Source organism: Delphinus delphis, chromosome X (assembly GCF_949987515.2).
Source record: "Delphinus delphis chromosome X, mDelDel1.2, whole genome shotgun sequence".
Classification (NCBI taxonomy): Eukaryota; Metazoa; Chordata; class Mammalia; order Artiodactyla; family Delphinidae; genus Delphinus; species Delphinus delphis.
This window is the reverse complement of record NC_082704.1, coordinates 97,606,881-97,630,756: the sequence shown is the minus strand read 5'-3', so window position 1 is coordinate 97,630,756 and position 23,876 is coordinate 97,606,881. Positions and strand designations below refer to the sequence as shown.

Sequence of the window (23,876 nt, the reverse complement as noted above, 5' to 3'; positions counted from 1 at the left end):
TCAGTAGCAGTTCTGGATTTGTGGAGGTGAGGTGTTCATTCTTGATGCATAGCACTCAGCATTTTTCACATAGCAACAACAAAAATGATACTGTTTTCAGGGGTCATTTTTGTCAGTCAAAGGAATATAGGTTCTTAGAAGCACCTTCTGCAAGATGCTGCATGAAATACAAATTATGATACATTGGGCCGCCATGGAAGAAAGAGGAGAGAGGATGTTGAGTTACTATGATACCTTAACAGTTTCTCATCGGTTGTACAATTGAGTCCAGCTTAAATTTAAGTTTCTATCGGCCACCTCAACAACAATTTAAGTTAATTGGATTCATGAAATAGTCTTCAGTACCAACTTAAGTCTTTGAACTTGCTTCTGCCATAGTCTGGCTAAAAATATTAAATGTTTCTCCACTTATCAAGTCTGTTTTTACTCTTCCACTGCCCATCAATTCTTCATAATTCAGTTCTAAAGCAATAAGTGCATTCCTAGATCTTCATTACTACAGTTCTCAAGAAAATTGACTTCATGCCTCAATTTTGTTAACTCAGAAGAATGGGGGTGAGGGAAGTTTTTTGGCTCTTCAAGGAGAGATACATCCTTTAGGAAAGGTTGTCTTATTCAATGATACAGACAAGGTATCTCTTAACTTTAAAAATCCTCCGTCAGTGTTTTGATCCTGCTTTTTAGTTTTCTTATTTTTAATTTTATTTTATTATTTTTGTTGTATATAGTTATTTAGTCACTCTAAAGTACATGTTTTAATACCTATTTAAAATCACCCATTTTCTTAAATAATATATCGATTTGGACATGCGCTATGTTGCTTTACATCCACTATCTATTTCGTGGAACCATTTTGTTCAGATTCTTCCCAGTCATCTTCTATATCAGTGTCTTCGTCATTACAAATTTCCATTTCTGACTAAGATGTTTGAGACCTGCTACTTTTTCAACCCATTTATAAAACTCTCACTTTATCCAATTCCTTTATGAGCTAAAAGAATGACTCCTTTTGTAGCCAAGATTTTAGGATCACCTGAGAATCCAAGACATCTTTAAGCCATCATTGTCCAAATTATTACCTGTTTAGGGCTCATTAAGTGTCTCACACGGGATTCCTAGAGTGCCCCCCTAGTCCCACTGTCCTTTGCCTAAATATGTACCTTCTCCCTGATGTTACACCTACTACAAAAGATCCCAGTACAGTTGTGTGAAGCAGTGAGAATGAATTTGGTCCAAAAAATAAAAAGACAAATTCCAGAAAAGCTGTAATTCCTCCCTGTATACTAGTTTCTTACTGCTCCTTGATGGGATCAGAGAACAGCTGCTCTCTATTTGTCCTCCTGTTTGTCCAGTGCTCTTTCACCAGCTTCAAGATCATGGTGACAGTTTTGGTAGGGGCACAGATCTGGGAATAAGAAACCTTGACTTCGGGGGCTCTGTGATTAGTTGATTGTATGGCCTTGGGCAAGTCACTTAAGCTGTACAAACCTTGGTTTCTTATTTATAAAATAAGGAGTTAGACTAGATGATATCTAAGTTCCTTTGTAGCTGTAGGAATCAGTGAGTGTGGCTCATTCCACGGTCTTGTCCAAATTCAAAAACTTTAAGATATCAGCTTTCTTTTTCAAGAAGTTTATCTTTATTTTAAAAATTCTTTATTTTCATTATCAAACACAATATAAATTCTCAGTTTTAAAAAAAAACATAGGAATTCTATTTTTCCACTGTGAATTAGCTTCAGATATGCCCTCTCAACCCACTCCAGTTTCTCCAGATACCCATTTAAAGAGCTTAAATCCTGGTGTTTAATTTAGGACTATTATTCTTCCTAGTTTAATGGTAAGAAACAGAGAACAGTAGACAGGAAATCAGTAGAAAGGTGAGTATGGAGACCTTAAGAGCCTCTGAAGTGATCAGTTCCTTGGAATGAGGGGTTACCTAATTTCTCAAAGATGTCCCTGAAACTTTACAGAGATCAGTTCTCTGTACGATTATAATCTAATTGAAATTAGAGATTGTACAGTTTCTCAAATATACCCCTAAAATGTTAAGCCATAATATAGGGAGAACGCATGTTCAAGAAATTTACATTTTCATTAAACAGATTATTAATGTCCTTTGTGATTTATTATTACACATTACTATTGTCTAAAATATTCTGTTTATACTAAATGACTTTGATGTACAAGGTCCAGTGGACTTCGTGCACTTGCAGATGCCATTCGTAACTTGAGATGCCTTATTGATCCACAAATAACAATAATAAGTTGATAATGACGTTATTTCAACCAGTCCCCATTCGTCCTCTTTCTTATTTGTCCTGACTGCCATTCAAGAGTTATTAACCACACATTTCCAGCTGCAAAGGCAAGTGTTTTCTCTGGATATTTTTTAATGCTTTATAATGTTTCCTTTTTAATGCTTAGATAAACTGATCATCTAAATAACAAGAGGTTTCTACACCAGTAGCACAGTTCCAGTTAGTTGTTGAGTCGTGCATTCATCCTTGAGGTTGTAAGTCATTAACAACGTCTTCTGCTCTAGATTGCAAATCAGATAGTGTTTATGCCTGCATCGTGACACCAGCTTTTCATATGATGCTAAGAAACTTCAAACTACATGTTTGTCTAGTTTATTAGTCCATAGCATACATCATTGTTACAGTCTTCATATTCCCTCTCCCTTGGGGCTTTCCTACCCCTGCCAGCATCTCTTTCAGGTTATTTGATTACAGCTTTCATTGCCACTGAAAAAATAATCACTAACAATGTTCAACCTGTTACAACTGCCTTTTCCATTCTCTGCCATTTTGTAGTCTTTTGGCCTATTGTCAAACTCATGAAATTTTCAGTATAATAGCCTTTAACCACCTGCTGCATTCTGTTAGAATTTCTTTCACCTTTTTATGTTGCATACTCCCATATGGGTAAACGAAGCGGGGCCAAGAGCTGGGACTCTCTTGCTTTCTTAACGAGTTAGAAAATCATTCTTCTGTGTTCTGGACTGTCAAAAGAATTTAGGAACCCCAAACTTGCATGCAGTATGTTTTTTGCATAGATGACATAATAAAAGCATAAGAAATAGCACCCTGGTCAGACCAGCAGGGCAGCTAGCCCAGAACTCTGTGCCAGATGTAGGCACCAATGGCTGTGTTGTCAGTCAACCTAGTAATTTTCTTTTTTTTTTTTTTTACATCTTTATTGGAGTATAATTGCTTTACAATGGTGTGTTAGCTTCTGCTTCATAACAAAGTGAATCAGTTATACATATGTTCCCATATCTCTTCCCTCTTGGGTCTCCCTCCCTCCCACCCTCCCAATGGGGTAAGATAGGAATAGTAATTTTCATTTCAAAAAAATTAGGATGCATCATGACCATTTCTTAGTAATGCACTGTTAAATCAATTGGCATTGAGTATATCCAATGGTTTCTTAAACTTTTCCCATTCTCCACTTCAGTCTTGTCTTAGCAATAATAAGTTCTATAAACTTACTGATTTCTCTATAAACAAGTAAAGATATATTTCAGTTTCTCTTTAAGATATATTTCAGTTTCTCTACATCCTTTAACCTCAAGGGACAGCCCCAATTAAATGCTATGAAATTCACTGAATACAATTATATTTACCAGAGTCGACTTTAATCTCACATCCCCTCACTAACTCCTTTTTATTTTCATCTTCCCAGTCTGAGAGATTCTAATCCGTTTTAGGTTTTTAGTCTGTCCTTGAATGAAAGGTAAGCAGTCCCCTTGATCATCTTAGTTGTTTTTCCCTGGATCTTTTCCAGCTCTGTTGTATCTTCCTTGGGATGTCGTGACTGGAATGGCCCAAATATTGGTTATTAAATTTGTTAGCATCGTCTCTAGTCTCCACCCAGTCATGAAGAAAGTAAACGCTATTCACTGTCTCCCATTGGTGCAGAAATGGAGAAACTAATTGAGGTCATAACCTGTTGTACATATATTAGTTCTCGCTGAAGGTTGGTTTGTGGCTACTTTTCTGTAATGCCAGATCAAGTGTTTGACCTTATATTTCTGCCAGCTGACTCTTAGGAAGGATTTGATGTTTAGGCAAGCTGGTCCTTTCCTCCTTCAAAGACGCTGCAGTTGCTAAATATTGGGAGGCATTCACTAATGAAACTTGGGAGTAAACCTGCTGACTCAGTCACCAGCAATGCATTTCATCAGGTTGCCTTTCTAAATATTTCTGAAGTACTTCACAAAAGAGTGAAAAATGGGGTTCTGGGGAACATGCTAACTCTTCAGCTCTTTTTTACATGCAATGCTCAAGAAACAACTCATGGGGTTTCCCTGGTGGCGCAGTGGTTGAGAGTCCGCCTGCCGATGCAGGGGACACGGGTTCGTGCCCCGGTCCGGGAAGAGCCCACATGCCGCGGAGCGGATAAGCCCGTGAGCCATGGCCGCTGAGCCTGAGCGTCCGGAGTCTGTGCTCCGCAACGGGAGAGGCCACATCAGTGAGAGGCCTGCGTACCGCAAAAAAAAAAAAAAAAAAGAAACAACTCATGTCTAAAGAAGTGTCTGTCTTTTCCTGCTGGTTATTTTGATTGTTGTACACATTGCTGTAGCTATCTAGTGACCTTGATCTACCCTTCTCTCCATTCTCAATCCCAGACATGTTTCTACAGCCACCTGTTATATCTGAGTTGCTCGCAACTTTCTGGTAGTTTTGAGTTGCTCGCAACTTTCTGGTAGTTTCTGCTTAGCAAAATGAGGTACATAATAAAACCTCCCTCGCTGAAGCTGACTGTCGCTTTAGTCAACATTTCTTATTACTATTGCTGTGTCTGCTGCCAAAATTGCTGGTTGGAGTTCTGACTCTCCCATATTCTTATGACTACCATCCCTCTGGCTCTACTGGTACAAGTGTTTGACTCTCTGCCTGAAATTATGGCTATCCACCTACACTTTCCTTTTGGTGTTTGTGTCTTCTTGTATCCTGTTGGTCTGTTCATGGTTAAAGTGATGAATCTTGATCTGAGGTTGAGTACGCTTGCTCTCTAACTCCAGTAGCATCTGAGTTTTTTGTTGGTTTGTTTGTTTGTTTTTGACTGCATTGGGTCTTCGTTGCTGTGTGTGGGCTTTCTCTAGTTGTGGTGAGTGGGGGCTTCTCATTGCGGTGGCTTCTCTTGTTGCGGAGCATGGGCTCTAGGTGCTCGGGCTTCAGTAGTTGTGGCACGTGGGTTCAGTAGTTGTGGCTCACGGGCTCTAGAGCACAGGCTCAGTAGTTGTGGCACATGGGCTTAGTTGCTCCGCGGCATGTGGGGTCTTCCTGGACCAGGGCTCGAACCTGTGTCCCCTGCCTTGGCAGGCAGATGCGCCACCAGGGAAGTCCCAGCATCTGAGTTTTGACACCACCTCCCTCCATACCATATTGCCTCTATTTCTACTTTCTGGACAGTTTTTCAGATTCCAAATCCCTCCCATGTTTAAAGCATATCTTGCCCTCATTCTTGCTCCAGCTCCCTATTATTTGCGCCAGGAGTTGTTCTGATTCAAGTTTTAGATTAGTTTATTTGTTCCTCTGAATTATTGACTACTATTTCTGTACCTATATTTATATAGAGAGGAAGCAGTAGTTAGCTATGTCTCAGCTTTAACGGCAAATCAACGTGCTAAATATCTGTGTTGGCTAGTTTGCAGTGGAAACATCTTCTGAGAATGAGGCGGGCTCTTATTATAAAGAACACCAGATTCTGATATCCAGCTTAGAAAACATTCCCCCATGTCTCATTCCTGATACCTCACTGTTCTAGGAATGATTCTAGTCTTCTGACATTCAGTTGAACATTGGTTGAGATTGGCAGAGGTTTTCATAGTTTTTTTCAGAATATAATTTTGTGCTGTTTCTGGTAACATCCTTCACATGTATATTTTCCTTAAAAATATACCTTTTAAATGGACTTGAGGATACGGGGAGGGGGAAGGGTAAGCTGGGACGAAGTGAGAGAGTGGCATGGACATATATACACTACCAAACGTAAAATAGATAGCTAGTGAGAAGCAGCCGCGTAGCACAGGGAGATCAGCTCGGGGCTCTGTGACCACCTAGAGCGGTGGGATAGAGAGGGTGGGAGGGAGGGAGACGCAAGAGGGAAGGGATATGGGGATATATGTATGTGTATAGCTGATTCACTTTTTTATACAGCAGAAACTAACACACCATTGTAAAGCAAGTATACTCCAATAAAGATGTTAAAAAACAAATACCGTTCACTAGGGGAGCCTGGACTGTGGGTTTTACATTATCATTTCACATCCATAATCACAGATGCTTCCATAAAAAAATAAAAATAAAAATATACCTTTTAGGGCCTCCCTGGTGGCGCAGTGGTTGAGAGTCCGCCTGCCGATGCAGGGGACACGGGATTGTGCCCCGGTCCGGGAAGATCCTACATGCCGCGGAGTGGCTGGGCCCGTGAGCCATGGCCACTGAGCCTGCGCATCCGGAGCCTGTGCTCCGCAACGGGAGGGGCCGCAACAGTGAGAGGCCCGCGTACCACCAAAAAAAAAAAAAAAAATATATATATATATATATATATATATATACCTTTTAGCAGCTGATAAGGCCACATGAAATAACAGAAATAGTAAATTGAGCAAGCAACAGAAGACTTGAAGTCTGGTTGCAACTTTGCTTTTAACTAGCTATTTGACCAAAGATGAATCACTTATATTCTCTGAGCCTCAGTTTCTCCATGTGTCATCTAAAGGGGCTGAGTCACATGATATCACAGGTTATTTCCAGTCCTGACATTCCCTGATTTTATGAATGTTGACTTTGAAACAGAAATTATTTATAACAGTTTTCCAGAGGAATGAAAACGAATCTTCATATCGCCCTTGAGGATTCTTATTGCATCATCAATCTTATCAAGATGGGAAGGACAAGTAATATTAAACTTTTTCCTTAACTCTTTAGCACCATTGATAATAGGAAGCGGATGTAATAGAGAATCAGCTGTCTAATTTCAGCTGTCAGTCTTTGAGGATACTGGTGAGTATCTCTGGGTAATTAAATTTGTGCAGTGGCTGCCAGAAAGAAGCCTGGTGCTCTGACTTCCCAGAAGGCTTTGTACACAAAGATAACCCAGAGGTCAGTCTTCTCTGCTGCGCTTTCTCCTCCACAGTTTGATGGTTCCAAAGGTCACATTAGCTGATTCTCATTAAGCTCTGGAGCCACAATGAAGGAATGGTCAGTAACGCATAATTGATGATACAATCATGAAAACAACTCAGTTTAAGATATTAACTGAAAGAGAATGAAGGGGAGGCCGTAGTGTTGTACGGGGTGCTGATTCTGGCCTTTGGTTTTGTAGACCTTGTTGGTAGACATAGATGTTAGTATCTTCTGTGTCTCATAAAGTTCACAAAAAATTCTCACAGCCTTCTTTATAGTTTCATAAGCTGGTACGTCTAGCCTTGACTGAAATAATGGACTTCATGAGGATAGCTGCTGTGTCTCTGTTTCTAGCACAGTACTTCACAGGTAGCAGGTGCTCAGGAGATACTTGAATGAATGAAGGAACACATAAGAGCACTTCCACATGCTTTCCAGTTTCCTGACTCCTTTCACTTTCAGAAAATCTTCAGGTGTTTGTGTGTCCATTTAGATCTACCACCCAAGTGTGTCTCTCATACCCTGTAGATATCAACTTTAATATTAGAAAGTATGCTTAGTCTTTTACAGAGTTTCTCATGTCTCCTATACTTGGTGCCTAGGAGGCCATCCTTAGCCTGAATGTCTGACTGGTACATACCACATCCTGAGGTCTAGATGCTGTTCTGTCTTTATCTAACAATACGATTTGGAGTATAACTCAGCCCACCTGGGACTGAGTTTTCCCACCAACTGTAAGGAAGTGGAACTAGATAATGCCTGAGATCATTCTGAGCTCTGGCTTTCTTTGTTTCAGTAGAACTGGGGTCTTTTTGTTTTTCCTAAATGCCACTCATGATACTTCTTCTGATTTTGCAGTGGTCAGTAGAGCTTTAAATTGATCAAGCACTGTGTTTCACTAAGCATTTGTATACAGGATCTACTTTGGGGGCTGGGATATAGTAGCCACTGAGCCTTAAGAGAATGATATTGATAAGTTTTTATTTTACAGAAAAAATTTTATAACATTCTGTGTTATATGTAATGCTTAAAGGTGGCAGCATATGTACATATGCACATATATGCTGCAGCTAAACTCTAATGTGTGCATGCTAAAAATTCTGATATATTACGCATGTATAGTGTTCCCTCTGCCTCATTCGTGGCACTTTTTGGAATGTGAGAGTGTTCATAAAATATATTTAGGTCTGCTTCCCAAAAAAAGAGGAGTGAGTTATTTCAGCTATTGCTTCATTTTCTTTTTCTAACTTTGTTAAGCATTGTACATTCTTCCATAGTCATGTGGTAGAAAAGAACATGGGCTGTGGCCTCAAATACACCTTCATTTGAAACCCAGCTTTGTCATATTCTGACTCTGTGAACACTTAACGTCACACCCATTCTACTTTCTGGCATACCAGGAATATGAATTGACTTTACTTCTCTTCTCTGAAATTGAACCGAAGCCTAACTGACGTCTAATGAATTCTGAGTGTTGGGTCTTTAAGAAAACACTCTTACAGATATATTCAGTATTAGCTACATGTTTAGAATATTTTCTAGAACACAAATATGTCCTTGATCAAATTAGTTTATTTTCATTCTAGGAGTTCCCAGTATACTTTTGGGTATCTGTAAATTCCCAAACATTCCTGAGCCTCTCCTAGGCTCCTCTAATTGCTTCTTATCCTGCCCCCCTGGGAAGCTGCATCCTGTTGCCTTCACAGAGGTCAGCAGCAACCCAGACAGCATTTGAAAATAACTTAATAACCCTGAACTGCCACACCCCTTTGGATAATTTCCTTAGAGCATTAGTCCTTTGAACATTGACCTGGTTGCAGAAAATGTCCCTTTCTCAGCAGGAAAACTCCAAATCCCATTCAGTCTTCCCCTCCCTCATTTCAGAGGATAGGGTGGGAGAGGGTAGAGGGTAGGGAGAAGGAATTAGATGCTTTTTTCTGGAAGATTGTTAGCGCACACACACACATATAATTTCTTTTGAACAATAAACTGAGTGCGTTGTATAAATCAGTGCCGTCACATTGCAAAAAATTTTAAATCCCTGCACAAGATAGAAAAAGAAAAACAAACCCATCTCTGCTTTCAGCAGTCCGTAAAGCTCCTAAGAACAGGTCCTATATGAGGCTTAGCCCACTGTCAGCATTGAGCAAATGATCTCGTCTTCTTTGATATCATTAACTCCCAGGTGGATGAAACACAGAAGCTTCCCTGCTCCCCCTGAAACTTTCAGTTGCTTTTTCTGTTTTCCTTTCTCAGCTTATCCACATCCATCTTGGTCCCCAAAGCTATTGCAAGTCAGATAGTGCAAAGAGTAATTTTTAACTTGCTTCTTTGTTGTTTTAGAAGGAATTTTTTGTTGTGGTTTTGTTTCCTTTTGGTTTGGTCACTTCTTCTCGGTCTTGTGCTTTATACCAAGGGAGTGTCTCGTAGTTACGGTCCTATAACCTCCTAGAAAGGATGAAAAGCAAAGTTTAATGTGTGCCTACTAAGTGCTAAGTGATAAGACTAGCTGTATCTTCCCATTTATGAGGATTAGCACCACGAGTTAGTATCTAATAAAGAAGAAAAAGCTGAGACTCAGAGAGACTGGTGGCTTTCCCAAGTCACAGTAATAGTGACCCGCTCTGTGCCTTTTCCCACCAACCCTGTGACCTCAGTTGGCTTTGGCCCACCTCGCGCCCCACCTAGGACCTCCACAATCACTACCCTTACCCCCTACACACACACTCTAGTGGGTCAAAGTTGCTTGGAGCTCCCCACCTGGGAGGGGGTTAGTTGCCCATCCCTGGAGCGCAGGGGCCAGCTTAGACAGGGTTCTCGAGGTTGCAGGTAGGGACGCATTTGGTAGCGGAGATAGTGAGGGTTGGGAGAACAAAAATTAATAAATGGGTAGAGAATTGAAATTTAAAATAATAATAACAATAATACTTTTTACCTGTTGCTCCCAACTCTTTCAGCTTCCTAGCATTGTTGGTTGAAAACTAGCTCTTAGTGTAACCAAGTGTGGCCAGTCCTCCGCTGTGGGACTGCTGTCTTGGGAATCACCAATACTATCCTATTAGTCCTTCCCCGCATTGCTGGTGTTTCTTCCCTTGGCTTACCTACCCAGTCAACTTCTGCCACTGTGCTCTTGCCGAGACCTAAGTTTCTCTTTACTGCTTTTGGCCATAAAGGGCAACAGAAAATAAAGTTAAACAAAAAACCTGGCCAGCCCTGTTGTAGGCACTTGCCTGCGTCTGTGGAAGCTGAGAAAGCAGAGGATTCCTGAGTCGCATCCTGCCACTTCCCATCAGGGCTTCGCTAAGATGGGAGTATGGCAAGACCAGTGACCTAATAGATGCCACAGCATGTGTTTCTCCTCATACCCCCAATTCCAAGCCTTTCTGAAGGGTAAGACGTGGTCAGCTCAGGTGGACTAGAACAGCTCTTCAGCAGCCTTTTCGACACTGGAGCCTGGCCTTGAATTTGATACCGTCCCCTCCTTCAGGTAACAAATAAAGTTTCATATTTTCCGTAAATCTCAGGCCTATGGTTCTAGCCTTACGAGGCAAACTCATATGGCCTATGGCCATAAGTCATGACTTCCCTAGACCTTGAGCATTGGGTAACCCCATGTATTACGTGTAGAAAAATCTCATCTTACTGCAGAATGAGCTCTCTCTTTTTTTCACTATTGTAACTATGTGGTGGCAAAGAAGAATTTCTTACACTTTCTCTTGTAGTGACTTAAAGTCACCAAACCACTTTGGGCAATTGAAAAGTTTTTGAGGATAAAGAATAACTTGTATTTCCTGAAGATTAAGAAAAATGTCTATCTGAATGTATAGAGTTACCCTGAATTAATCTATGAATATAAGTCCTTTATCAAATAAAAGGCCAGATTAGTTATTTTTCCTCACTCTTACTTATATCAGTGCTACAGACTTTTCCGCCAAAAAAACCATCAAATAGAGAAGAATGAATGCTTCTTAGACGGAGCCAGAGGGGCCAAGCATAGCTTATAGCAAAAGCTCAAGGTGTAAGTATCTTTATAGCTAAAATTTAAAGAAAACTTGTGAACATTTTACATACGTGCCGGTATGTGTGTGTGTGTGTGTACATACATATATATGTATGTATGTAAACACACACATACAGAGAGAGAGAGAAGCGGGCAGGGGGAAGGAGAGGGAGAGAGGGAGGCGTATTAACAGCAGGCCTGTGATTCATTCCCTGGGGGTTGAGGGGAAAGAATGACCTCAACTCAAAAGACCACCTTATAAACACACTAATGACCTCCCAGACCTTCTTGTTAATCTTGTTAATGTCATTTAAGTAGCAGAAAGATACCTGAAAGTCCCCATCTATAAAATGTTTTTAGCAGGACATACCTGGTTTGGCTACTTTACTTATTGTAAATAAACCTGGAATTTATGGATTTATGAGTTACGACTGGATGGAAAACAGGGTGTAGTCACGTGAGCATTTTTCTGTTCTTGTCATTAACAGATTATAAAATGGAAACCTTTGGAGACTAAAGTGGCTTCCTTTCAGTATCACTGTTTATGCATAAATGTTTTAAAACCTTTTCTGTTAATAGAAACCAGAACATCTCATAATGTGAAAGAACAGGGATATTTGGGGGCAGTGTATCTGATTATTTCAGGTTCCTCCAGGCAAAGAATGTTTTATGTGCCTGGTGTTTCCCTATCATCCTTTGAATCATTAGTAGAGATCAGAACAAGATAAAATCTATGATGTATGTGAGTCCAGTTCTAAATTCAGCCCTTTATACTTATACGGTATGTGTTTGTTTTAATTTAAAAATTCTCTTTGCAGTGAGAAAAAGGAAAGAAAAAGCAGAATGAATGGGTCCATGTGTTTTCCCTTATCATGTTGTCCCGAGTTCTAGGAAATCACAGGTCTAAGAAAAGGTCAGGGTCAAAACTAGTGAGGGATCTAACACTTATACATTTCTATATTGAAAATTATATAAATGACATTTAATTTTTTACAAAGTTACCTTAGGATCATTCTTTCAGATAGCAAGGACCTCTGTAAGTACCTTGAAGTCCTGAGTCGTCTTTGCTGTTTAACTCCTGAAACATTTTTGTTAATTTTCAGATCACTTGTCTCCCCAGTTAAGCTGTAAACTCCTTGCTGGCATGTGTGCCTTATGCATCTTTGCATCGTTCTTAGCACTTTATTATCTCAGACATAAGAAACTGAGAATAAATACTTAAAATTTGTTTTGTTTGATTTTGAGGATTAAACGGATCCTTGAGAACTTAGCTCTGATCCTAATAGGCATTCTTACAAAGGAACAGATTATAACAGATTAGAGGTGTTCCGTATAATGTTTTTAGTCTATGTAATCTAACTGGAATTACAGTTGATGACATATTTTGGAGACAGTTTCAACCATCAGTTCATTCATTTTTCTGTGTTTCAGTTGGTTGAGAGCAGAGAGAAATACTTGATGGGGTTGGATGCCTTGTTGAACTGTCTATAAACTGAAAATCTTCGAAAGTTGCTGTTTTAGAGAAAGCATCTTTAAGTGAATGTATTCCTTTAGCAGCTCCTTTGCCAAAACTGTTGTGAGGATATCTTAGGAAAATGCCTTCGAATTCTATTTCTGTCAAAACACACAGGCTATCTCAGGAGCTAAGGTTGTTTGGTGAGTGCATGTAAGCTTATGTCTTAATAGTAAAAGATTTTGAAAGAGGTTGGGATGAGGTAGGTGGTAGAATCTAAGAGAGACATTACGGCAGAGCCATAGTGGCATCCAGTGGGGAAGAAGAGACCTCAAGTATGGAATTCAATTATATTCAACCAGTCCTTGCCATTTGCTGATAAACACTAGATGTCATTTATCAAGCACATAGGAAATATGTTAATTGCATAAATATATTAATTGCATAAAGGTCAATGTTGATAGAGTTTTGTTTCGTTTGTGGCTGTGTTGGTAGGGGCGGAAGTCATCGCATGATATCTTTTTAAATAGACTTTATTGTCAAGGAACTTAGAGTTGTTTATCTAACTTGTATTTCATATATGCAGCCGCCAAGCCGTTTCTTTCTACTGTAAGCACTGCAGAGTAGCAGAAGTCATCCTTACTCTGCTCAGTTTCATTCATCATCGACAAAATTGCCAATTATATTCCAAGTCCTTGAATGCATTGCTTGAGAAGAAGATGTATAAGCTGAAAGGAAGCAATGTTGAGGTAGCAGTTTGATCTTTCTATACCGACTGGTAGAGTCAAAGCATATGAATCTTGTTTTGAGTTGTGAACTGGAAAAAATTAATATGGAAGCATGGAGAAAACATGTTCAAACTACAAAGTCATTTTTCCTGAGAAGTTATCTGACTGTAACTGTAACTATAACTCAGCGTATATCAGAAGGCTCAGTTGGGGAACATTTCTTTAAAATTAAAACCTAAAAATCCTGATGTCTAATAGAATGTATAAAAATAGCTGTGTCTGAAGGATCTGGGATAAGCAGAAGAATACTGAATAATATCATCTGGCAGTTTGAGCCATACCTTTACAGTAGTTGCTGTGGCCCAAAAAATATAGAATGAATTCAATAAAACACTGGGAAAAAATAAACAAAATATTTGAAATTACAAACACTGAATAAAAAGCGGGGGGAAAATAATCCCTAGCAAATCAATATTGCTTGGGGAAGCATGAATCCCAGACCAGCAATATTTTTGTCCAAATAACGTCTAGTTCTGTAGTGAACAAAAACCTTTATCACCAAGTTTTATAAGCAGCAGAGTGAAGAAAAGTGTACTTAGGATTATTGGATATAATTCTCGAAGGTGGTAACTTTATTCAGAGTTTCATGCTTGACTATACCAACTTCTACTGAATTTATTCATAGTACTCTGTCAGTTGAGGATTCTTTTTTGCTTCTCCTTGCCTAAATATATGTATTACAAACTAAAAATAGAGGCATGGTAAATGATTACAGAGATTATTAATAGTGGTGGCTGTAGTGAGTAGATTATTGTTCTTGTATAGATTAATAATACACCTAAGGAACTCTGTGGGAAATTTAATTTGGGATGTAAAACACCAAAGTAAGGCAGAGATGTAATAATAAATCGATATGAGATTATATTTAGGCACAAGTGTCTAAAGATATAAATTCTATAGGTGTTATGGAATAGCAGGTATGCCCTTACATAATTGCACTGCACTTTGAACTTCATTGTTCTGGGAAATAAGGGGAGTGATTCTGAACACAGTAGTGTCACATCTGCTTATAAGCCAAACAGAAAATATACAAGCCACTCTTAAGTGTATAATATAAACTATAAAGGTATAATTTAATCCCGTTATCTTTAAATTTGAAAACTAACTTCAAATAAACCCTAATTGGGCAATTCTTGATACTTTGAGCATTGCAGTAAATGTATTTTTCCAATTTCCGAGTTTCATGCATCCTTTACAAAGAAAGACAATCCTTTAAATGCCCTAGTGCCTGGGCCTTCCTCCGATCGTCTCTCTACAATAGTTCAAATCATACAACCGTGAATAACAACAAAAACGAAAAGCATTTTGGCAGACAACACGCTGTTTGCTTGTTTCAATGTTCACAGTGTAAAGTACACTTATTGCCAAACCTTACTTTCAATTCTATTACAGACAGGAAAATATATCTGATTTGTAAATAAGAAGGCTCTTGAAGTTAAGCCCTGAATACACTTTTCTGCAACCCCAAAGAGGAAAACTTTTGAAACACAAACACTAATCTTTCTCAGTGTCCCAAGTAAAGTTTCATGGAGGTGTTTTGCTTTTGTTATGTTTTACACTGGTGCCTTGTTATAGTATAGTTTGAGACCAGACTAGATTGGCAGGACCTAATTGACTGCTATGAGAATATACTTGGTGGAACATGTGGAAAAGGGGTGAAGAAATAGGAAGGGCCAGAGTGGAAACAGAGAGACGAGCTAGGTGTGTGGAAAGCACTGGTGGTAGATTAGATCTGGAAAACGGTAGCAGTGGAGCTCTTGAGAAGTGGTTGGGATATATATTGGAAACAATCAGCAGCTCTTGCTGCTGCACTGGAGGTCAGGAGTAAGGGAATGAAGGCAATGCAGATGCCTCCTGGGCTTTTGGCTGGAACAGGTACCTGAAGATCAACAAGTTTGGTAGCGAAAACAAGAGATCTGACTTAGACACCACTGGCAGCACCCAGGGGTGACTTGGAGAACTTCTGGTCTCAGTAATGCCCACCAGCCACTCTTTACCCCCAGCGACAACAAGCAAACATATGATCTGAATGAAAGAACAAGCTTGTCAACTAGATAGCCACTCTTCTATATAGAAATCCTGGAAATGCCTGGGTTTAAACATGTAAAGTTTGAGGCACCTGTTGGATACCTAAGTGTGCAGCTGAAAAATATGAACCTGAAGCTCAAGGAAGAGGTCGGGCCAAGGGCTATAACTTTGGGAGTCATCAACCTATGTATGGTTCTTCGAGCCATGGGATGGGATGTCATACGTTGGGATGAGACAGAAAACCCTAGGGCTTCTCAATGTTAAACCTGTTTCTGCTCTGCGCAATGCAGATGTGTTCATTAGTAGATTTGCTAAGTTGATTAACCAAACTATATTTACTGGGGGCTACTGTGCCGGATACTGTATTAGACACCAGAAATCTGGTAATGAGCGATACAGGCATAGCCCCTGCTCTCCTGGAACTCCTAGTGGAGGACATAGACATGGAACAAATAGGGCTTGGGGCCTAAAATGATCCAGGGAGGCAGGTAGTTGCTATTAACTATTCTAGCATATTTTAAATTGCCAAATTTTTTCCAAGACTTAAAATTGATTATTCAAAATGTTTAACGCTTCTAGTAGAATGGAAACAACCTTCAAAAAGGAATTAAGCCCATGAAAAGATGTTCAACATTTAGCCATTAGAGAAATGTAAATCAGAACCACAATGAGATACCACTTTGCACTCAATAGGATGGCTATTGTCAAAAAAAAACACAAAAACCCCAAAACAAAAAGTGCTCATGATGACGTGGAGAAAATGGAAATTGCCGGTCGGAATGTAAAATGGTGCATCCACTGTGGAAAACAGTTTGGTAGGTCCTCAGAAAGTTAAACATAGAATTTCCCTGTGATCCACCAATTGCACTTCTAGGTATATACCCAACAGAATTGAAAACAGCAACTCATACAGATACTTGTGTGCTAATGTTCATAGCAACACCATTCAGAATAGCCAAAAGGTGGGAAACAACCCAAAAGTCCGTCAACAGATGACCAGAGAAATGTGATAATAGATACAATGGAATATTATTCAGCCTTATAAAGGCATGAGATTCTGATACATCCTATAACATGGATGAACCTTGAACACATTATGTCAAGTGAAATAAGCCAGACACAAAAGGGCAAATATTGTATGATTCCACTCATATAAGGTACCTACCACTGTCAAATTCATTGAGATAGAAAATAGCTTAGTGGTTGCCTGCTTAGGAAGTGGGTGAAGAGGAAAGGGGAGTTAGAGTTTAATGGGTACAGGGTTTCTGTTTGGAACGATGGAATGATGAAAAGTTCTAGAAATGGATAGCAGTGATGGTTGTACAAAATTGTGAAAGTCCTTAATGCTACTGAATTGTCCCCTTAAAATGGTTCATACAAATTTCATGTTATGTATGTTTTACCACAATTTTAAAAATTGCCCCCAAAATAAATTGAGTAATAAATTTGCAAAAGATTCAAATAAAATAGCTAAAATAATTATCTTTGGTTTTCTTTTGTTTTTGTTTTTTTGCGGTACGCGGGCCTCTCACTGTTGTGGCCTCTCCCGTTGCGGAGCCTGTGCTCCGGACGCGCAGGCTCAGCGGCCATGGCTCACGGGCCCAGCCGCTCCGCGGCATGTGGGATCCTCCCAGACCGGGGCACGAACCCGCGTCCCCTGCATCGGCAGGCGGACTCTCAACCGCTGCGCCACCAGGGAAGCCCAATTATCTTTGTTTTTATTTTAATTCTATATTAAAGATCTATACAAAACTATAAAAACATATATAAACAAGGTGCAAGAAGTAGAGAGCGTTGTCTTAAGCATCCAAGAATTTCCCCTGTGCTTTTGAAATTGGTTGTGCTATTACTTCCTTGAATTCGTCTGTAACATAAGAGTACAATACCATTGCAGATTAATTGGTGTATTTGTGAACTGTTCTGGAATGCTAAAATGAAAGCATAAAACTACAAAATGCATTATTATTCATTAAAGAGGCATAGTTTATAATGGGTGTCTGTGATCATTGTTGAAGCATAAGTGGCCAATTTCACCCATAATTAGCCAATTTAGTATGAAGTTATTTTTTACTTAGTATATTTTGTTTAACTTCAGTTATTTTTGTAAAAACAGAAACTGCTATTTATTACTGCTTTCAAAATTTGACACAAATGTTAAAATGTTGTTTAATGCATTTAAGAAATGGTTGGGGACTTCCCTGGTGGTGCAGTGGTTAAGAATCCGCCTGCCAATGCAGGGGACACAGGTTCGAGCTCTGGTCCGGGAAGATTCCACATGCCGCGGAGCAACTAAGTCCGTGCGACACGACTGCTGAGCCTGCACTCTAGAGCCCAGGAGCCACAACTGCTGAGTGTGCGCTCTAGAGCCCGTGAGCCACAACTACTGAAGCTCGCGTGCCTAGAGCCCGTACTCTGCAACAGGAGAAGCCACTGCAGTGAGAAGCCTGCACACTACAATGAAGAGTAGCCCCCGTTCGCCGCAACTAGAGAAAGCCCAAGCACAGCAACAAAGACCCAACACAGCCAAAAATAAATAAATAAGTAATTTTTAAGAAAGAAATGGTTGGATTCTCCTTGCCTAAGAAAAACCTCACGTACTTATTTAAAGATATGCTCTTGACTGATTGATTCATTCATTCATTCAATAAATATTTATTTACCATAGTATACGTGCTAGATGTAGCGGATAGCTTTGTGTAAGTAATACCCATGCTATCTTCAAAGTATAGCCAGAGAGAAGATAATGGAGTTGAGATACTAAGTGTGAATAAGTACAGTAAGTCCCCTACACACGAACGAGTTCCTTTCCGAGAGCGCGTTCTTAAGTTCAATTTGTTCGTAAGTCCAACAGAGTTAGACTAGGTACTCAACTAACACAATCGGCTATATAGTACTGTACTGTAATAGGTTTATAATACTTTTCACACAAATAATACATAAAAAACAAACACAAACAATAAAGAAAACATTTTTAATCTTACATACGGTATCTTGATAAGTACAGTAGTATAGTACAACAGCTGGTGCTTCTTAGGAGTACCAGTTATGTCAGCGCTGCTTTTACGCTTGCTTCCAGACATCCTGGGCTTGAACTAAAGATACTGTACTACTGTGCTCTATACAGTACCCTACAGTAAAGTACACAAAAGCACAACCACTTGTAGAGGATGAACGCACTTGACAGTGTACGCCAGACACATGAACTAACTTATGTGATTGGACATGCGAACGCACGTTCGCATCTTTGAAAGTTCGCAACTTGAAGGTTTGTATGTAGGGGACTTACTGTATTAACACTGAAAAGAGGGAAGTTAATGTGTCAAGGCACTTCAGCAGAAGGGATCTGGTCCAATATAAGGAATTAAAATGACACTGTGACTATTGTTGGAGGGGGTGGAGAGAAAACTTGAAAAGCTCTCTGGCTGTTGCAGTTGGATGGGGACCACATGGATATAAATATTTGAAGTTTACTGATGAAATCCAGGTGAGAGATGATGGTACTCGGACCATGATAATGGTGGGTTGGATATGTTGAAAAGCAGAGAGATTTGAGAGAAATTTAGGAAGTAAGAATCCTTAGGGCTCTAGGATAGATAATATGGGCAGGGGTTGCAAAGAAGAAAAACATGTCGATGGGTCACACCTAGATTTCTGGGCAGCGGACAGTTGATGATACTTTAGAGTGAGATAGGGAACCCTGAACAAAGACCAGATTTGGGGTGGCAATTTGACTGTTGACATTTGAGTTTGAGGCGATTTGTTACATCCAAGAAGCACTGCCAGGTAGACAGATAATATGCGTCTAGAGTTCAAAAGAGAAGTAGGTGGGTCTTGGTTGAAGTTATTAATTTAGATTGCATTTGGATATAACTGGTAACTGAAACCATGGGTGTGAGTGAGATTCTAATGCTAAATTTTGGAAGGACAATTTTTAAAGCTGTTTACTTTTTGAAGGGCAGTTGCAGTATTAAAAACAAATTTTTTAAAAAAACAATAGAATAAAATAATTTAAAAGCCTGAAAAATATACATCAAAGTTATCATAATAGTTGTAGTGTAAGGGAGGGGGCATCAAAGGGGACCTGAGTTTCATCTTCAGTGTTGTATTCTGTTTAAACAGAAGCTTTATGCAATGACCAAGTGTTAACCATTACTAGTTATGGGCAGTGGGAGAAAATATTCTTGTTACTTTGTATTCTGGACCTTTTTTATTTCCTAAAACTCTTAATCTAAAACATTTAAAAAAATACATCATTGTAAGCAAGTGGAATGTCACTAGCCCATTAAATACTTTGTACCAACTGATTGCCTAGCAGAGCTGACTTCTGTGAATAAACCCTTCAATTCGTAGTTCTTTATACTTGATCAGCATAACTGCACCAAAGTTATTTAATCTGACAAATATCTGTTTTCTAGACACCAAAGTAATACTGGAAAACTATTACATTTGTATTAAAACTGAAGAATTTTTTTTTACTTTTTTCCTTTTCGGTTTATGTAATTTCTATTACACTGTCTTCAAGTTCACTGGTTCTTTCCTTGACTGTGTCAAATCTACAGATGCGTCCATTTAGGCATTCTTTACTTTTGTTACTGTGCTTTTGATTTCTAGCATTTCCATGTGATTCATTCTTCAGTTCCCATCTCTGCTGCAATTACCTATTTGATTTCGCATACTGTCTTCCTTTTCCATTAGTGCTTTTAACATATTGATTATGGTTATTTTAAATCTCCTGTCTGATAGTTGCAGCATCTGAAATATATCTGAGCCTGGTTCTGATGATTGCTTTGTCTCTTTAGACTGTGATTTTTTTTTTTTAGGTCATGCCTTGTATTTTTTTGGGTGAAAGCCAGATATCTTGTATAGAGTAGTAGATACGGAGGTAAATAGACGTTTATTGTGGTGATTTATCTTAATCTGGTTGGGAGATGGACTGTGTTTGAAGTGTTGCTATGGTTATCGTTGAGATACGTTGTTACTATGGGCACCAGAGCCTTCAAATTCCTCTGGTAACCCTGTTTTATTACTGGAGGCTTGTTAGTGTGGTGATGGAGCGTGGGGCAGGGGCATTCTCTCATGTTCTGATTAATACACAGTTGGCCTGGATCTTAGGGGTGTGGCCTCCTCTGGGGGAAGAACTTCCTCAACCTCCCATTCCCCTCCTCTGGCTGCAGTGAGTGTCCACCATTGCTCTCAGTCTGTGGTTCTGAGGCCCTTTCCCCTGCAGATTAAGCCTTTATTTTCCTTTCTTTTCTCTTTTCACCTAAGTGAAATGAGAGGGGTCTAGATCTAGGTGGTATATTCCCTTACCTCAACTGTCATGATGTTTCAGCAGTGCCCTCAAGTGATGTCCTTCCCTCTGCTGATTAAGCCTTTCCTTCCTTAAGGAAGAAGAGTTTGGGCAGGTTCACAGTGGCTGGCTGCTGTGACCTTTCCCCAGTCAGCACCACTCAGGGTAGAGGGCTTTCTCCAGATTCTCCCCATGCCCTCTCCCTGTGAGAGCCTGGTCCAGTTCCTAGAGGAAGAAACCTGCAAAAAGTCGGGAACCCCGCTATGACTATGGCCCCAGGAGCTTCACACTCTCACATCCTCACATGGCCTCCAGGAATTTAATCTCCCTACCAGTTTATATAGCATCTGGTGGCTTCTGCCCCAGGTATCCAAATGTTCAGGCCCTGTGTCTTACTGAAGACGACTCTCTTCAGATTTCAGGGTGCTTTGTCTGTCCTATGACCTCATTTCTCTGATAGGTTGATGAAAAGTCATTAATTTACCTAGCCAACTTTTTTCTTGTTGTCAGTATGGGAGCTTCCTCTTTGTAGCTCTCTACATCTCTCCGTTGAAACTCGAAGTCTGATCAAGATTTTGGCAAATTAATATTTCTAAGTTTTCCCTCTTATAACAGACGTAATAAATGTTTACTGTGGAAAACACAGAAAAGGATAAAGAAAAATGTTTGAATCTCCCATAACAACCCAGATAACAGCTATGAACATATTGGTAATGTCTTCTTCCAGTTTTTTTAAATTTCCTAATACAATACAGAAGATATTGTTTATACAATTTTGTATCCTACCTTTTGTTGAGCGATGCAACTTTATACTAAAATACAATGGTGCTCTAAGTTCTTACTTTACCCTTTTGAAGACAGATGTCAGCTGTCTTCCCAAGTGAAATACTCTTGGTTTAATATCAGGCAGGCAAGTAAGACCACGGCAGATTCTACGTTCACCTCAATAACACAGGTCATTTGATAATTGTATACAAGACCCCATAATATTGCTTGGCTCGAGACCCAGAGCATGATGCGGTTTTTTTCGAGGATCACTCTAGAGAATATATGGAGTATTGGTGTCATTCCCCTTCATCTTGCCTTTCCAGAGCCTACAGGTTTGGAACTTCTATAGGAAGATTTGTTTAATATTGAAAATGTGTTTTGCTCCTTTTATACATCTGGTAAAAACACCACCAGTACTTAATTGGTTGTATCAGTGGCACAAAATGATTTCACTGACTAGAGGATGACCCAGAATGACAATTTAGATCATCGAAAATAAACTTGTCCAAGGGGACTTCCCTGGTGGCGCAGTGGTTAAGAATCCGCCTGTCAATTCAGGGGACATGGGTTCGATCCCTGGCCCGGGAAGATCCCACGTGCCACGGATCAACTAAGCCCGTGTGCCACAACTACTGAGCCCGCGCGCCACAACTGCTGAAGCCTGCACACCTAGAGCCCGTGCTCTGCAACAAGAGGAGCCCCTGCTCTCTGCAACTAGAGAAAGTTCATGAGCAGCAACAAAGACCCAACACAGCCACAGATAAATAAATAAATTTATTTTAAAAAATTGTCCAAGGAAACCTTTGTCGCAAACCGTGTAGAAACATTTAAATATGGAATACACTCCTCCCAATTCATCTTTAGCTTTTACTTCAAAATTTGTGCAGGTGGAAAAAAAATCTTTGTTTTAAGATCAGTTAATCTTTTGCCATCAGAGAGAAAATAACTTATTTTTTTCCCTCTTGTCTATTTCCAGTTGCTTAGGTCTTCTCTGTATTCCCTTGTGTGAACACATAAATCAGAATCTATTCAGCATCAGAATATTTGTCATATGCAGTGCTCTTTCCTCAGATACGTAGTTTTTAAGTATTTAAACAACTTATCTCCATCATTCCCCGTCTTTTTAAGAAACTAACAATTAGTTGGTTTCTCTTCAGTTCTTACTCAGTTAGAAATATCTGACCCTTGCTTGTAATTTGTCTTGCTCTTTACAGTTAGTTTTTATATGTACTATTGGGAGGTGTTCTTTTGGGGGTTTTTAACCTTCAAATTAAAATACGGAGAGTTTTTAATTCCTTTTAAGTCAACATACAACTATTCTATGTAAAGCTTCCTTTAAAAAAAAAAAAGAACCACATCCTCATTGGTAGTAATTAATTTTGACACTGTAGACTCAGTAGCAATTCACAAACCTGTACTTTGTGCATCAGCATTCCTTATTATTCTAATTAAAGTGGAACATTGTGCCCTTGCTAATCATTAATGGGTTTTCATTTTGTAAGTGACATTTGCAGAAGTTAAAACAGCAAGTTCATGTGAAGTCCACAGGCAACAGTGTTGAAATTAGCATCACCATAGCAACAGTCTTCCATCATTAGCATTCAGGGCAACAGGAGGTGTTTTGTTGTGTTTTGTTTTCCAAAAAAAGAAAGAAAATCTTCAAAGGCAATGCCTTCTAAACTCTCTTGGTAGATATTTATGTTTCTTGTGTGTATGTGTACCGTACTAGATTTCTAAGTCTTATGTAGAATTTTTTTAATTGCAGTGTGGATCGTCTCCTTTCCAGATTTGTGTTTTCTCTAGTATACCAGCTAAATTTCATGATCTTTCTCCAGCTGTACATGTCTGACCTGCTGAGCAGCATTTACTCATTGCCAACCCGCTGCTCACCAATATGGTTTCCTATGTGGACAGAGAGGATCTGTATTCATGAAAATACTTGGTTCAAGCTAAAAGCATTATCTGCATTCATGATTTTTGCATTTAATTTGTGGGAAATAGATTTATGCTGTAAGATCCACTAGCGAACTCATTTAGAAAAAAATAGAACCATGTTGTAGATATAGGTCAATGATTATTCTCATTCATCCTTAGGTAGAATTAAAAAATGAGTCAAATGGAGACCAGTGTTATCTTAGCTGAGTCTCAGGCAATGGTATCACATTATTACTTTGTGTGTGTGTGTGTGTGTGTGTGTTGTTTGAATTGTAATAGTCTGGGAAACTTTAACAGTGGTATATCTAGCATTTATCTTTTTTTCTCAGTACTAAAATACATAAAACGAGTATCATATTGACCTACCAGCTGCTTCTAAATCACACTAGTAGTAGATAATTATGAAATTTTCATTTATTATACAAAAATGTGAGAGCTCAAACCTAGAAGTGTTGCCCCAAGCTTGGATGTAGACA

General features: G+C 39.3%; 1 protein-coding gene across 3 annotated transcripts in view; it reads left to right on the top strand.

Moving 5' to 3' along the window:
• Window positions 1–23,876, top strand: part of DMD (dystrophin) — a 2,124,682-nt gene that overhangs the window by 1,911,685 nt on the left and 189,121 nt on the right. The window lies entirely within an intron of this gene.